Genomic DNA, 17068 nt, shown 5'->3' with positions numbered 1-17068 from the left:
CTGGTTGCTCAAATCAATCTAATTTTTTTACATGGCTATTAGGAGCAATCCAATGCTCCTTAATCCAAAATTTACATCCAAATAAAACGTATGCTTTAAAGGTGATGGTTGAAATTATAAATACCTGAAAAACATACACCACAATTTTAAATTAAAAGTCATAGGATAGGATGCTATAGTGCAATATTAGAACCAAATTTCATTGCAAACACAGTGGTTTCTCTACTGTATCATGTAATCTACTGAGCAACATTCTTCCAAATGGAGAAGAATCCATATAACCATGCAAATTCCAGAAAAATAGTTCTCTTTTAGAGTTACATGCTCGAGAGAAGGGGCAAATGGATTCAAAGCCAAAATTCATGGTCAACACAGTTTTTCTAGAGCAGAAGGCAGAATTATTTGCACATTCACTTTCCTCCTCTCAGAGTACTCTTAACCTTTTCAGTCTCCTACATTGTCTTTGGTCATTTATTGGAAGTGGTTCAACTTTTCTTTCAATCCTAAAATTTGAAAAATTTGTTTCTGTTCAAAAGCTACTTTTACATGAGCCTTTTTTTTTTTTTTTCTTTTGCTACTAACACATTTAAAAAGTGAGAGAGAAAAGAAAAATCTATACCTCAAATATGCCTTTAAATTAATCAGTTACTGGAAGTTTGTCCTATTTCCATCCTGTTTTTCTCCCCATACTCCATAGTTCTGGATTGAAAGAGGAGCTCATTTACAGTCACCTCCATCCGTCTTCTGCAGTTTCACTAGGACCAATCTGGCAGACAGATCTCAGCTTAGACTTTCACAATGTTCAATGTACATGATACTTTTTTTTTTAAAGCATCAATAGTCCAATAAACCATTTGCAGTTTTTTCTTTGGACTTTCTATAAAAGAAATTTATCTTAAAAGAACAGTGAATCTGAAGAATTGTTCCCCAAAAGACCCACAAAACCCCAAGGCTTTGTGTATTTTTTATTTCCTTCCAGGAGACAAGTGTCTCCTTACTGGAGACATAATCATATCTTTTTTCTTTACTTGTATCCTGTACTGCATCCTATGAAAGCAGCACCTTTCCAATTATTTTCCTGTTGCTTTACTTAAAACAAACAAACAAATTCAACCTACCTCCATTTGTTTAATAAAGGGCACATTTACAAGCTTTCTAAAATAATTACTTGCTGGTGTCACCACAGTTGCTGCATTTAAACTATTTGTGTTTCTCAGCTTGAGGAAAATTAATAAATGAAGTACAAAAAAAAAATAAATCAATACATGTACACACATTCCCTCTCCTTCAGTGACTCTTGCAGATAAAATAGTGGCCATGAACCCCAGGCAAAACCCCACTTTTTGCAAGGTACTGAACAAGGATAACAAAATGGTAGATGTCTTCCCAAAGAGAAGCACCTCACTTCCTTTTACTACTTACTCATTTTACCAATGGATTCATCAGTTCTGGTGCTTAAAGTTTTCCTGCCTTTTGATGATTGCTCTTGAGTGCATTTTGAAATGCTACAGGCTGAAAGAGGTGCAAGCACAAGCAAAGAACTGCCCTTATTCATGGGTACCAAAGGCCCACTAAAGTCTTGGCTGAGCCAGGCATGCTCAGGGCCCACATCCCAGTTAAATCCACTCAAATATATCAGCAAAAGAACTGAGCTTCAGGTCATCTGTAAGTGAAAGCATGTTGTCTTGTGTCTTGGCCATTTGTATCTTTCTCACATTTGGATACACATTTAAACTACCACAGCTCCTGGCCAGAAGCCTCCCTTGAGCCTCTTTCCTTTCCGCTGGATGGGAATAACAGGCAGGTGGCTGTAGTCCAGGATTTCATAAGGAGCCTGCTTATCTTGCAGTACAAGTAAATGAGGATCAGATGGCTGACCAGAATTCTTCAGTAATTTCTGGCTGCTACTGCACATGACTATCACCATGGATCAAGATGCATCTGGTTGCATCCTATAGCTACAGGCTCTAGTTTCAGAAACACTTCGGGAACTTTGCAGCAGAAAGTGAAAAAAGCAGCACTAATTGATTCTTATTAATCATTTGTGTTATACTACACTAGAACCTGACTTTCAGCAAAGCATTATGTTTTACTTGAAATAACTGTTTCAAGTAAGCATGGAAGAAGTTATAAACAATTGAAATCCAAATGAAGCATTGAAAACAAAAGAAAAAATATACAAAGGAAATAATAAAGTAGGGGGATGTGTGATGCTCAGTATTGAATTTAGTTTTCATTAAAAACCTGGAAGATGCAGAGAAATAATTTGAAATATAAATGTATAGGTTAGTTATAAACTAAATAAAAGGAATTCTAAATGCTAACATACCTAATGAACACCAAGATACTGTTTTCAGCAAAAAATTGCCTGAATACATAAAATGCATCTGAGCATTTTTGAGAAATCAGTGATGCTGCAAAGGAAGATCCACCCAGACTACTCAATATGAAGATAAGACATTAAAGAAGTCAAAGAGCCTGCCTATCCCTAACAACTAACTACCAAATAATCATCTTAAGAGTTGAAGGCATTGGCTCAGCTCTCCGACAAAAACCTCCTTTTTATTGAAGTTCACAGAAATTTGTCCCATTTTACTGTTCAGAATCCTGTGCTGAATTCCTAAAATAGGATATTTGATTTCCAGAAGGCCAAGTTTCAGCTTCCTAAAAACAGTTCATACGAAAGGAGAAGGCTGTGGATGTGCCACCTGTTTGTGCAATAAGGAAAGCCAGACTCAGGCAGCCACTCACCTGCCAGCACGAAGCCATAGCATTTATGATAAGGAAACCATTTATGGGCAGGCAAAAGAAAGGAAGTTGTCCTGTACTACTTTACATATTTTAATCAAAATATCAAAAAGACTTCCTAAGAATCCAGGCAACTTGATATAGTAAATAAAATAGTAGCCTTCCTCCTGGTTTTTACCCCTTTCCTCAGTTCATCTCCTTTTTTTATCTTCCACAGGTTGTTCTTGACAGTCTAATGATGATTTCAAGGCAAACACAAATCAGATTACAGGATAAAAAAAAACTTCCCTCTTCACTCAAGACAGAAGGAAAAGAGGTGCTGACAAAAATAAGTTTGCGGTCTCAGCTGACAAGAAAGTGGTATTTTTATCAGAACTCAAGGTGTTCAGGTGCATATAATCAAGATATGAGAAGCTAGAAACTGGCACAAGTAAACCCTAAAGCAAGGAAAAGATGGGGTTTTTTTAATGCTTTTTCATAGTCTGTTCAGTACCCAAAACCAAGAATCCAGAAAGGTTTTCCTGCTTGAAAAAAAGAGATCAATTGCTGAAAGTGTGACAACTTAAAGCAAACACTGTGCTCTGCATGAGGTCAGAATACATAGAAAATCAAGAAAAAACTTCACATTAAAATAAAAAGTCTCTATCTAAAGTTTGGAAAAACTGAAAAGTCCCATTCATCAAATACCTACTCAAGCAGTGAAAGAATATCTGGTGTAATGTTTCTAACTCTATTACTAATAGAATATTTATTTTAAAATTACTGCTATTAGGCAATTGAATTTTTCATATCCTAAAGGCACAATTTACTAGCAGCCTCTAGTCTCATGCTGTGTTAACTGCTAGAATAAATAGGGCAGTTACACAGAATCTCTGAGACACTGTTCCAGTTTTCCATTTACAATGTTAAATTTGAATTTACATACTAATCTAATTTCAGTAAATAAAAGTTTCCTTTTATGCTTAGAGTCAAAAATATTAATAACTTTTAACAGAACATTCAAATTTATTTTTAGAGAACTCAGCAGGCAAAATATTTCTAAACACTCAGTAGGCAGTGATGCTTCATCTCTAAAGTTATCCATGCTTGTCTCACCTCAAGAAAAAAGAACATAAATATTTCAGAACATTCTGCTACCTACTTTTTTTTAACCTTTTAAGTGAGTGTACCTGGTTATTGTTTGTCTAATAAGGCTGGGCCAACACTAGACTGCAAATCAGCAGAGATTTAAGAGATAAGGGCCTCTTTATTCAGGCCCCTGGGACTGAATTTGCAGCAACATGGACAGCCATGCTAAACGAAAGTAATAGGGGCCATGGAACCTTCACCTTCAGAAAAATAAACCATCACAAGCTCAGGACTGGAATCCTTAGATGTCCTCTGAATGTTGTATGCTTCCATTTCTGCAGGCTCAGTTTTAGACACAGTGTGAGATCCTGCTCTCCCAGGTGCCAAGAACATTTATTCTGATAAAAAACAAAAAACAAACACACCTCATCCTAAGTCTTGAATTTTACTGGCTGGAATCCTCACTTCAGTTAAAGTCAGTGGTATCTAAAGCTGTCAGCACCCTGGGTTATAAAACTGTGTGTCCAAATTAGGGACCTTGTTAATATGACCGGCACTGTCCTAAATCAGCCACAGACAAGACAATGACAGACAAAAATTATCCTCTATCTGAAGACATCCCTTCCACTATGCTGATATCAGAACTTCCCCAGTCCTGGTTGAGAAATATTGCTCTTTAGATAAAATTATTGGAGTAAAAGAATTATTTAGAAACAAAAATACTGAAATTCAGATCTACTATAGAGATTAATGTTAGAAATTAATTACCCTGCTCTTGCTATATTAGAAATTGTGGTAGACATGTGCCAATTTAAGGCACTTCAGATTTACCCATCCCATGAAAGTACCAAGTGGCACACATGAGTATGACCCTCATTAACTCCTCTCTTCGTGCTGCAGTGGAAAGTAGACTTCATAATATCTGAATAAAGACAAAGAGCCACAATGAAAAGCTTCACAGGGGTTCATTTTCAGGTACCTCATACCTTAAAAGATCATAAAACTGCTGCAGAGAAGACAGAAGTTGCTTTGGTAGCAAGGTGTATTTATAGCTTAGTTTTAGACAAGCTGAGATCAGTGGTCCATGTGGCAAACCCAAGTTATATCACTAGTTCACCCTCTCTCCATTTTTCTTAAAAATCTATACCAGGACTAAAATAGGAGTGCAGGTCCATTACTGCCTGTAAAAAGTCCTACAGTTAACTCTGGCCTATCTATAAACTTATTTTGTGTCCTATGAGCCACCATCTCGTCCTCAAGAAAGCGAGGGGTTGCCAGAAAACAGCTCACTGAAGAAGTAAAAATGTGCTTCTGGAATGCAACAGTAAAGAAGCAATACACTCTGTAAGGATGCAGGTTGCATTAAAGGCACAGTGAACACAAACACAACTTGCCTTAAAGAGATTGTGAAGGTAATATGGACCTCAGTTCATTAAGCCAAAGGTCTAATCACCACCTGCCATAGCAGAGGTGTCTGCTAAAGGACTTATCTAATAGGAAAAATTGAGAGAAAATTCAGTGTCCAAACATCACTTAATTTGACTTCCATTTTTACTCTTCCATATTTCCTGCAGTCAGACCTTCTTAAATCACTGCAACTTGCACACAAGGTTGAACCACAGAAAACAAAGCTGAAATTAAACCACCTGTGTACCACACTGCAGCACTTCCCCCATCCTGTGCAAAAGGTCACTTTACAAAACAGCCTGAAAATGTCGATACTCCAGGCACAATTTTAATGGCGATAAATGCTTACATGACATCAAAAGGCTTCAGATCGAAATTAGATAAACTGATGCAAAGTATGTTTTTCAAAGGAAAAAAAAACATGCCAGTAACAGAGAGACACAAGAATGACGAGCACAAATTCAACCCCAGCAAAGCCTCTCAGCATGAACTGGAGCAGAATCTAATGCTGCAATCACAAAAAGATACTTTCTCCTCCAAGGGAGAGTTGTTCCTACCAATTCAGTTCCTAAATTGTGTGCTACATTGCCCCCTTTGCTGGGTTTACAATTAGGATGTACAAATGAATACAGGTGAAATTACAGAGCTCGATTTGTTGGCTCTTACTTTTCTTGTTCCCAGGGAGCTACCAAAGGGCAGATGAGTGTGGGCAAGGACCAGGCAAAGGTCTGGCAGCAGAGAAACTGTCCTAGCACACAGTCCCTAGAGCAGGAACCACACTGAGCAGTCGGGAGGCCACTAAGAAGCCCCGAAGGTATGCAGAACACCTGTGGAAGTGATGCAAGACAAATCATCAGCCATTTCCAAAAACCAGTCTTTAGTCTCCGGGGAAACTAATGGCTCCCAAGTGTCAACAGCCAGAGCTTAACTGCTCTGGCACTCAGTTATGCTAAACCAAACCTCCTCGAACAGAATTCCTGCGGGCTTACACCCTGTTGGGTGTCTAAGAGAATATCAGATAGGTTAAACTTGTCTGAAAGCTGTTCTTGGAGGATTTTGTGATTTTGTGATTGGTAGGTTTTCTACAAATTTATCTGCTAGTTTGTCAACATCATCCTCATATGGAAATAAAGGGGTTTGGTTTTTTCCCTCAAACACTTTATGTGTTATAAATGCAATAATACAAGAATTTGTAGTGATCAAGAATCATGAAGAATGATTGGTACTACACTGATAATCGATGCCTTTAACTCTACCAGCTGTGACATTCATTCCCTGCCTCTGGAGACAGCAGAACAGTCACTCGGGGGCTCTTGTTTGCAGGTGGTGCATATGCAAAGAGTCAGCCCTGAATCTGAAAAGGCATCTGAAAAGAAGCACGTTTCAGCCACCCGGGTGGTGAAATGCGCTGTGCTTGAGCACAGCTGATAAGGTGCAATTCAGCTGCTGTTTGGCTGGCTGAGTAAGCACTGTCTTGCATGCAATGTCTGATAATGAGGTCCCAACCAGTAGCTCAGAATTCCAGCCCAGACTGCAAGGATGACAGAGAACTTACAAATCCACTACCGTAACTGGAAAGACTGCAAAATGGATTTTTAAAGGATTCTAAATTGATACAAAGGTATCACAGGTATATGCACAATGATATGCTTACAGTGTCTTTTTGCTCTACAATTAAAAATTAAATAAGTATTTCCAATAGTATGATCCATCTACCACCATTTTCTCCAAAATGAGAGTGTGGCAAACATTGACTTGTATAGATCTAAGCAGGTTCCCCTTCTACATAAGAACAACACTGGAAATGTTTGGCATGGCCTCACACCCCTTCTTGAGAAGGTGTCCTCTGGCACTCCTGCAGCCACCTGCTCATGTGCCCTCCAGGGCCATGGCTTGCCACCTCCTGCCCCACCAGCTCCAGGTCCCCAGACAGCCAGCACAGCTTCCAGGGACAGAGTGCAGCAGAAATCCACCTCCATTTGTACAGGATTATATTCTGGAGACAGCCTCAGTGTTGTCTTGGCTTCCCACTTGGGATGGCATTCGCAGTGATGAGGGATTAGCCACCTACAGAGCCATATTGGCTCTTTGGATGTCACATTTCTCAACAGCACTCTAAAATGCAGGACTGAAGATGACACTTCAGCAACATTCACCATACAAGAGCCTCAAATTTCTGTTCAATTTACCATTAACTACTTTTTAAATATTTCTTGGCATATAAGAGGTGTTTGTTTATATTTGTTTTGGAATTCAGGTACCCATGAAAGCAAATGCCTGAACTTCCTTTCCATTTTCAGGATACTTTGCTCATGGAGTTTAGCATAAATCTCAGTTTCCCTTCAAACACCAGGCACCACATGTAGTTTTTTGGAGGGGTTTGGTTTGAGTTTTTTACCTAGGAGTGAAGGTGGGACGTCTAGGGGGGAACACACAGGAAATCTCGTGTAAGTAACACCTTCAAAGCATGCAGCTGCTCATTTTATGTTCAGGGCCCACTGCTAAGAACTCTGTATGTGTCCATGGCACTTTTAGCTACTGAGATAAATTTATCCCTGGTAAAAAATGCTAATTTCAATAGTTGTACTAGGCATGAATTTGAGTCACTATGTCCTTTCAAAATGAGCCTGTTGGGACTACAGGACTGTGGTTAAGCTCAGATATAACAGTTAGCAAGATCAAGGCCACTGCTGGATCACAATTACAACTGAGAAAAACAAATGTACTAATGAGCTGTCAGTCAAACATATGAAAATGAATAGCAATTTTAAGTATTAGCTATTTGTAACAGCATGCTCATACTTGGACCTCAGATACTTTAAACAATCTGGAAGTTCAGCATAATGATTACTCTATAAAAGCAGAAAAAGCCCATGTGGATAATAGTTGTTAGGAGACAGTTACGTTGTAAGCAGATGGTAAAAAGTATCAGTTTGAGGCAAAATATAGATCTCCCTTCTGTTGAATAATTAATGAAAAGCTCCTTCCCTGCTGTAGCCCTTGTAACTGTGTGACTGAATGGTCTTCATTTAATAAAGCCTCATGTGTATGAGCTCAAGTCACCTCTTACAATCAGACTTTTTTCCAGGCCTGATACCTGTTGTGCTCTCTCCCTCACCTGAACCTCTCCCACAGGACAAATTCTGTTGTGTCTAATCAAGCAGAGCTTCCAGTGACAGTAATCAAGGCAGTTTGATTTAGCAATACAGTCTCCTGATTCCACTGAAGGCAGCTGAAGCCTTGACATTAACTTGAGTAATGCAGACATACCAGGTGCTGAGTTCTCCCTCTTCAATGAATTGTATCCTTCTGCTGGTTTACACTAGGTAGTTTTCTCATAAAGAATCCTATTTTCAAGTATTTGAATACATTCACTGGAAATGTTCAAATACACCTAAACTAAAAAAATAGATAATGCAACCAGCTCTAATTTCAGGGATAGTATCCTAATATTTAGAGCTTCTTACGATACCAACTGCCATGAACTATTGGCATTATGTTTTTGCATGTGTTTCATAACAGAAGGAGGATCTGGGAGCCCAGGAAGACAGGAAAAAAAAATATATATAAAAATGAGAAGAAAAGGAGGTGGTCATAGAAAGGCACAAGAGATTATGCCCTTATTTACCACAAGATGAAAAACTCTGATGTGGACAAAGTGGTGGGCCAGGTCATGAAAGGACATTTGAAGTCAGCAGGTCAAAGCCTGACTGTAGTGCCAGCCCAAGCAGAGCATGAGCAGAGGGGAAAGCAGCCACTTCATACTTTCTCTTAATTAATGCATTTAGCTGCAGTATTTATCACCAAGTACTGGGTTTGTGCAAGCCCAGCACTAGTAGGAACTCAAAGCAGTTGTCAAATTCTGTGTGTACTTGGAGATTTAAGACCCAAAAGTTACCTCTGTCTCCACAGGCAGGGAAGGCAAACCCTTAGAACCGCATGATGCAGACAGCAGGGAGCTCCAGCTCAGCAGAACCTCTGTAATACTTTGAATCTCGACCTCTGGCTCTCCCCCACTGCCTGGGCTTGCATCCCTGTCAGCTACAGCCCCCAGAATCTCTGGGAATCTAGCTGTTTTCTGGAAAGGATGAAATTGCTGATGGGCAAGGATGGAGTGGTGTGGACTGCTTGCATTTCCTTACCACACTGAGATCACATCTAAGGTTTCAGTTCAAAATTATCATTTTTTAAAACAGGGCATTACTGCTTTTCCTCACCAGTAAGGGATAGCTGCAGTAGCCTGAGGGATTGCACCACTTACAGTGCAAAAATGGAAAAAGAAGGCAAGAGCCACAACTGTTCCCTTCTAGCTGGACTACCTGAACTCTGGTGTAGCCCAGGATACTGCACTGAGCTCATGCTCCTGCTACATTAAAGGTTTGTAACTAGAGAAAGAGAAGTTAGTTCGTTCATGTTCACTCAGGATGGGCAGATGGAAACTTTTGTCCTCTCTCTGCTGCCTCTCAGCTCTGGGACAAGACTCCAGAGTCCCTGAGGCATTGCTGCCACAGGAGAACAGCAGAGCCAGTTCACCAGAGCTCACGAGGAGAACAACACCCATCACTGCTTTATGGCAATAAACACTGGTGGGTGAGATGAAGTTTCCATGTTTCCTCTTACACTCACCTTAGCTTCTGCAATTAATGGCAAAACATGATTTCACATCAGAGGGCATTTCATTCAGTCAGTCCATGTATGCAGAAATGGAGTACGTAAACACAAGCATTAAACACACTAAATTTTTAGTATAGCTGTCAGAGTAGTGTAAACAGCTCTTCCTTTTAGCTCCTGTGATCCAGATCCTGCCTAAAATTAAATCTTAAATCTCCTCTTGGAGATGGCATGCTAGCAGATTTCTTTGTATAATACTCGCAGCTTGCCTTCAAACGTGTGTTGCATAAATAGCTCAGGGAGAGGAAACAACTCAAAGTCACACTTGTAGATTATTTGATCATACTATTCAGTATTTGCTAAATCCCCTCATATTTCTACAGAAAACGAGAGGTTTCCTGATGCCCTACTATCACAGCAAATTCTTTCAAGAGAAATCCCAAAGCTGACAATCTGCAGCCCCTTGTAAAATACAGCACAGCACACAGCAAGGCAAACAAAAGACATCTGAACCAGATGACTCTGAAGAATGCTGCTGTAAACCAGCTGTGTCAGTCTTGCAGAGACCCTGAGCTATTTCTTATAGGTTGTTTGCCTTCAACTTTCCAACAAGGACTAGCAGCTAATGTAATGCTGCTGCAAGTTTACAGACGACTCTTTTTAAAGACAATGTTTCTAAGCATCAGGTTTTCCTAGGCAGGATATCTGCTGCACTTTGCCTGAAGGCTCTTGCACCATTCCTGGGATGGGCATGGCCAGCCAGGTCCTACATCCCAGGAATAAACAAACTTGCTGGATACAAGGTCAAGCCAAGTTTTACTCCAAAGCAAGCTGCAGAGGCTGGAATTACACTTGGAGCTAACCTGGTCCCTCTGCACTGCACTTTATGTACGATTCTGCAATAATCCTGGCTTTTATCACAAGAACTCACAGCAAGGCTTCTTTGGCTTTATGGGGCTGTCACAGGAAAGGGCTTTGCTTATTAAACATAATTCATGACCTCAGTCATGTCTAGGAACACTATTAGCATGAGATCCTCAGCAACCTGAGCACTGTCTTGAGGGTAATCAGTGTTCACTGATCAGTGATCTCACTTTAGCAGCATTGACCTTGAGTTCTAAACACAACGGATGACAACAACCAAGTACTTATTTAAAACTGAAAGAGCAAGGACCAGCCCAGGACTTGTCAAAAATCAAAAGGCACAGAAACTGCTGAAAATAGCAATGGAGGAAGAAGCCTTTGAAGTGTCACACAAGTGTATACTATTCAAGTAAAATGCCATTCTGATAGTCAAAAACTAAAACAATTATTCTAACAAAAAGGAAATAAATGAAAATTGAAAATATTTAAATGCAAGGTCAGGCAATGAGCTCTTATCTCTGGATAAGGATCTGTCCATCATCTGTTGGGGCACAGACTGCTTTTACTGGTGTGTTACAGCACCTTTCCTCAGCTGAATTTGCAGGGGAGACAGGGATGCTTTTGTCCTTTTGCACTCCACCCAACTGCATCTTTGACACATGATCTGCCTGAAGAGTGATGACTTAATTCCAACCTTTGCTCATCGTTTTCATTTGGTACATTTCTGGCATTCTTTGCCCCTGTCAAATATAATGCTGGGTGTGAAATGGGATCACTTCCCCTTTTCTTGGCACTGTCTCCAGCTCTAAAGGCCCATTCATTCAGTAGGAACAACAATAACAAACCCAAGTAATAACTTCCAACCCGAAGTTGCAGACAAGCTTCATATGAAACTTCCAGCTGAATGAGAGTACAGCTAAAAGCTGTTCCTTCTCCATGTTGGACACATGTAGTTTTGAAGAACTGTTTAAAAAGACAAGTGGGGTCTTTTTCTCCACTCTAACTTGCTAAAGTTAGTTAATGTTTCAAAGCAAGAGTCACAAATTCTCAAGATATTAGATTCTATGCTTTTTGACCCTAATAAGTGCATCCCTCTGGTACTGCAGGACACCTGACAGGCTGCTGAAGCAAAACAGGTGTATGCAGCCTCCACACAAGCACAGACAGCTACACAAAATGCACAAAATACAGCAGAGAATCAGCTGCTTTGATAAGGGAGTGCTTCAAACATTAGGAATTTAGAGAGAGAATTACTTTCACTGTCATTGTGAGCATTTCTGGATATTTAAATTAAGCTAGTTAAAGAAGTTAAAGGAAGAGCTTCTTGGAAGATACCAGCTCTTACTTTATGTTAGTTACCATCAGAAGCTGTAAGAACAAGGGGCTGCAGGTGTGACTACAAAGGAAACAAGTGTTAAATTTGTTGTATTTTCCACAGAGAATAACCTAGGAGCCTGCAGTAAATACAGGGCATGATGCTCCTTTTTAAGATATTGTGATTAATTTTTTAGCTAAAATTCTTCCCAGGCCCTACTCTATTATGATATATGAGCATATAAATATGCAATTTATAATTTCTTACTGCACTTCTTTCCTTTTACTGACTCACACCTGTTCGTGTTTACAAGCAGATGTTATACTTTGATTCTCTTGTGGTCCATGTAGAGGATGAAGAAGTGACAGCTTGGGAATATGTTTATTAAGCAGTGTGAAACATCTGCTTCTATCTTTCAACACACACTACATGTTTTACCTGTTCACAGGACACACAAGTTTATATACAATTCACAATTACACCCACTAAACTATCACAACTATTAACTCAATTATGATATAAACCTTAGTGCAGGAAGGAGTAGTTTCCTTAAACACCAAGGAATTGGGTGTCTGTAATACCCCATATGTGTAATGTCTCCAGAGAATGTTCACATGTGCCACCATCGCAGCCAGCAGATCCCTGGACAGTGGGGGCTATAATAGAAAAGTATACCATAAAAATGCCACTCACCCATTTTTCACCCCCAGAAGAAGCCTTGTGCCTGGACACATGGCTGGGGCAGCTCCTGCCCTAGCCCAGGATGTGAGGCTGGCACACAGCAGGGGTCCATGCAGCACACAGTAAGACAAGGTGACAACACATCTGTGCTGCTGAGCAGATTTGCATGGCTACTCCACTTCCCACACACCTCCTGGCAGGGTTCAGGGCCAGCCAGGGCAGCCCTGCACCTGGGGATAAGCTCCTGTTACCTTACAGGCATTCAAATTGCTGTGCTGCTTCTGGTGCCATTCTAATGAGTGGTTACACAGCAATACCTGCCTGTGGTCTGGCTGTACTCTTTAGACAACAAACAAAGAAGCCCTCACAAACCCCCCACATTTTTTCTTACACTAAGGCTTACAAACAGAAGTCTAGGATTAATGAGTCTCTAGAGTTTGAGAGTAGGTAAACAAAAGCAACCAAGCAAGAAGTAGGATGGTACTAATAAAAAAGACAAGCTAAAAGCACATATACCAGTGATTTCTGATGGTAAAGAAACCTGAATTTAAACTATTTGGGGAAGCAACCATCTTCTAATAGACAGATTGCATATTTAGGACTTAAAACTGATTGAAAGTGAAAATTTTGCAAAAATCATTGGGGAATTTAAATCCTTGTTTAATTGGCAATGTATGAGCTGCCAGGAATAATTAATAAGGTTAAATTTAACTGCTCTGGCAGTATTTCCCTTTCAGACACAGATCACTTTGGCCAAAGCCCAGGAGATGTAAAGCAGGTCCATCTTTCCAGTGGTGCCAGGGAAGACCAGAGCTGGAGGAGATGTGATTCTGAAGACCTGCAACCATTTTGTGTTCAATAGCACTGACAAGCAGCTCCTCTGCTGTAAGGTGCTGTTTCAGGCTGAAAACTCTTTTCAGTGTGGCTGCAAACCAGTGAAACCAGATGCAACCAAACAGGCAGGTTTCCCATTCTCTTCTGTGCTTTGGTGTGTGAGCTCTTGTTGAACTCATGTTCAGCTCAGGAAGGAAAGCAAACTCAGGCACCCCACAAGCAAGCGATGGAGGGTAAGTGCTGCTTGGGGTGTGGGAAACTTGATTTTGTGAGATGTAAAGAGGTGAATGACCTTTGCAGCCCAGCCTGAAGGTTGGTCTCCCTCAATTTCCTGCCTCTTACAGCCATGCAGGGGAAAGAGCAGAAGAAACAAGTATAAACTTGTTATCCCCCCTAATTTAATTTTAGCATCCTCCTCCCACTGTTTTTCCTGTGAGAAGTTCAGGCATCTGGAATAATACTGTTGCATTAAGAAATGAGAAACAAATTGCTGGAGGGCACTGGGATTCAAGCAGTCTAACCCCATGCCTTCTGTGGGCAAAAGCAGCTGCCCCTAAGAAAACCAGCCCAATTCTTGAGGTGCAAGGCCTAAATCTGAAGGCAAGTCAGGCTCCCAGCAGAACATGATCACAGCAATCCAAATGTCTCAGCAGCAGCTTCAGCACAGCAGCAGCTCAGAATAAACAGCTCTGGAGGCAATGTGGAGGTGAAAACCAACCTGCCAGTCATGGCAGCAGGACCTAACCTGGGTGTTAGCTCATTGACTCTTTTTGTGTTCTACAGCAGAACAACATGAGTCCAAAGCTCATCCCTGTTAGATGGCACCAACCAGCCCTGTCCCATGCACAACCTCAGCTTCTTCTTTCTCTACTATATAATTAAAGAGAAATAAAATGATCCATGAAAACCAATTGAGTGGCAGTTTACAAATAACTGTATTTTCATTAATTAATTAATTAATAACACTGTTTAGCTGCAGAAAAGAGCACCAGGAGGTTTTATTGTTGTTGTTTTAACACCAGAAATACTGCAAAGCTCATATTGGATGATGCATGCTGTTCTTCAAGATACAGTGAAGAAAATAAATACTCATAGCAAAGACTGTCTTGCACAAGGTAAGAAAATTAGTATTTTGATCTTGTGGGAGAAGAAAATGCTGCAGACATAAAAGTAGCTGTCCAAGCATCAAGGGAGCAACCATAGCACAGCAAGAACTTGAAATTATTTTAGCATTCCATACAAAAAATATTTTTAAATCCAGAACAAACTATCCCTACTCAAAGAGAAAATTTGTTTTCGTGGTTAAGATGAAACTGGAAATTCAAAACACATGTTAATTCCTAGTCAGCATGACATGGGAGTAATTTGATTCTCTGTGTCCCAGTTCCTCACCTATAGCTAAAAATATTACCTTTTCTTTTTAAAGGCCCTGCCTTTTAGATGATCAGCTCACAGAGCAGGTATTACATCTTATTTTGTTTTAGGTACAGCATTAAGAACAAAGCTGGTATAATCTCAGATGGGCAAACCTATACTAAAAACAAATTTATATGGTAAGATTTTAATTTTAACCTAATTCCATGTCTTGTCATGTCTTACTTGGGATGGACTTAAAGGAAAGAAAGTAATAGCATCACACCTATGTTTCATGCACTGTGATAACCCTTGGAAGAAAAATATACCACAGAAAGTGAAAAAGAGATTAAATATGACAGTAAACCTTGCACTAACACAGCAATGGCTTCAGCTCACCTGTATATGTTGTGAATGTGGAGCTGAGCCTTTTACTTTCAGCTGCTCCATCAGTGGCTGCCACTGCCTTTGTGTCCTCTAACTCAGCACCCTGCTGCCATCTCCTCGCCTGCTTCTCACCCCTCACATCTGCACCATCATTGGAACCCAGCCTGAGGGAGCTGGAGGATGGGGTGTGGGGCATGAAGCCAGGGCTGTGCAGGGCAGGGAAGGAGAGCAGCCCTGCTCTTCCCCCAGAAGAAGCATTGCTTCCTGCCTGCCTCCCCTCAGGAGCACGGGCTCTCATGGGGGTTCCTCTGCTCCACTCCTTCCATCCTTCCACTCCACACTCCTGAGTGGAGGATGTCTGACCCCTTTGAGCTGCTGCTCTAAACCCTGTAGCCTACAGACCCACCGTCCTCCTCCACATCTGGGAATCAGCATTCAGTCTGTAAACCTGGGGGTTCCACGTGTCTGCCACACATTACTTTGCATGCTTCCAGCCAAGATCCTGACAAGCCAGCATGATCTCTGCAAGCACTACTGCCCAGCCTAAAGCAGCTGCTCTCAGCTCCATGGGCAGCTCCCTGCACATCTCTGAGCCCCAAGTGTCCCCTTGCCCCACAGCAGCACCCATCCCTCACCACTGAGCCAGCACCACTGCCTGCAGGCTGCTCCTGCCCTGCACAAACCAGCCGGCCCAGTTGCCTCTGGGCGCGGTTCCCTCCCAGTCCATTTCCCCTCATCCATGCTCAACCACACCCCATGCCCTCGTCAGACACGCTTTTATTCTTCAGGCAAATGTAGGCAAAACATCTGCCTGCCACAGCCTCTTCCCATCTCTCCATGCAGGTTCTCAGTTGCTCTCTCTTTGGAGGAATACCTGGCTCCACTCCAGTGGGTGTTGCTGGCTAAGCTTGGCTTTACTGGGGTTACCTATGGCAGCCTATTCCATGCCATTTTCCAGGGTCTCTGCTTCCCTACAAATCAGCCACTCCTCATGGGCTGAGCCTGAGCAGGCTGCTCAGAGCACATATGGTGGTTCCATTGCCACACAGGTTAGTAGAAAGACTGCTGGTGTTTCAACATCATTTGCAATAGCTGACTCCCAAACTAGCCTGGCATCTTGAGCTGATAAATTCCCATCAGTGACTTCTAGGGACAGTCCTCCAAATGATTTGTCTGTTCAGAGCCCCAAGCTGGATCTCAAACCCATATTTCATATTCAAAATAGGCTAATCAGTGAATTTATAAAAAGAACTGTGGAGGCCTAGATGGCTGGCAGTACACACAGAATAATAATTCGAACAAACACTGCTTGCCTGTGATGATAAAGGACAATTGCACAGCACAGGCAAACACATCCCAAATAGACTGCAGTGCAATCTGTCTCCATATAGCCCCATGAGTCATGCTGGGTTGGAAAATACTTTATAAATGCTAGTAGTGGCAGGCAATAATTTTAATTAGATACAGCCTAATTAAAAAAGAATAGAGGCTTTTATAGTTCATGCTTCCCTAGTGTGTACTAGGGATCCCCACTGGTTGGCAAACAGGAAAAATGTTTGTATTATTTAATAAGCACAATGTTATCAGTGAAACTTTAATGCAGGATTTAATGCATTTGCTCTGGCTCACCAGAGTGAATGCTTGAGTGGCCAGGGCGCAGCCTGGATGGAGGAACATCACAGGCATTTCAGATCTCCAAACAAGATCTCAAAATGTGTCAAAACAATGAGGTACACACAAGGAAATGGCTCAACCTTCTGGGTGTTTATTAACCTGTATTTGAGTGTTAGGCAGATTCGC

The sequence above is a fragment of the Cyanistes caeruleus genome, chromosome 9 (genome assembly GCF_971803275.1).
Source record: "Cyanistes caeruleus chromosome 9, bCyaCae1.hap1.1, whole genome shotgun sequence".
Taxonomy (NCBI): domain Eukaryota; kingdom Metazoa; phylum Chordata; class Aves; order Passeriformes; family Paridae; genus Cyanistes; species Cyanistes caeruleus.
This window is presented reverse-complemented; position numbering follows the sequence as displayed.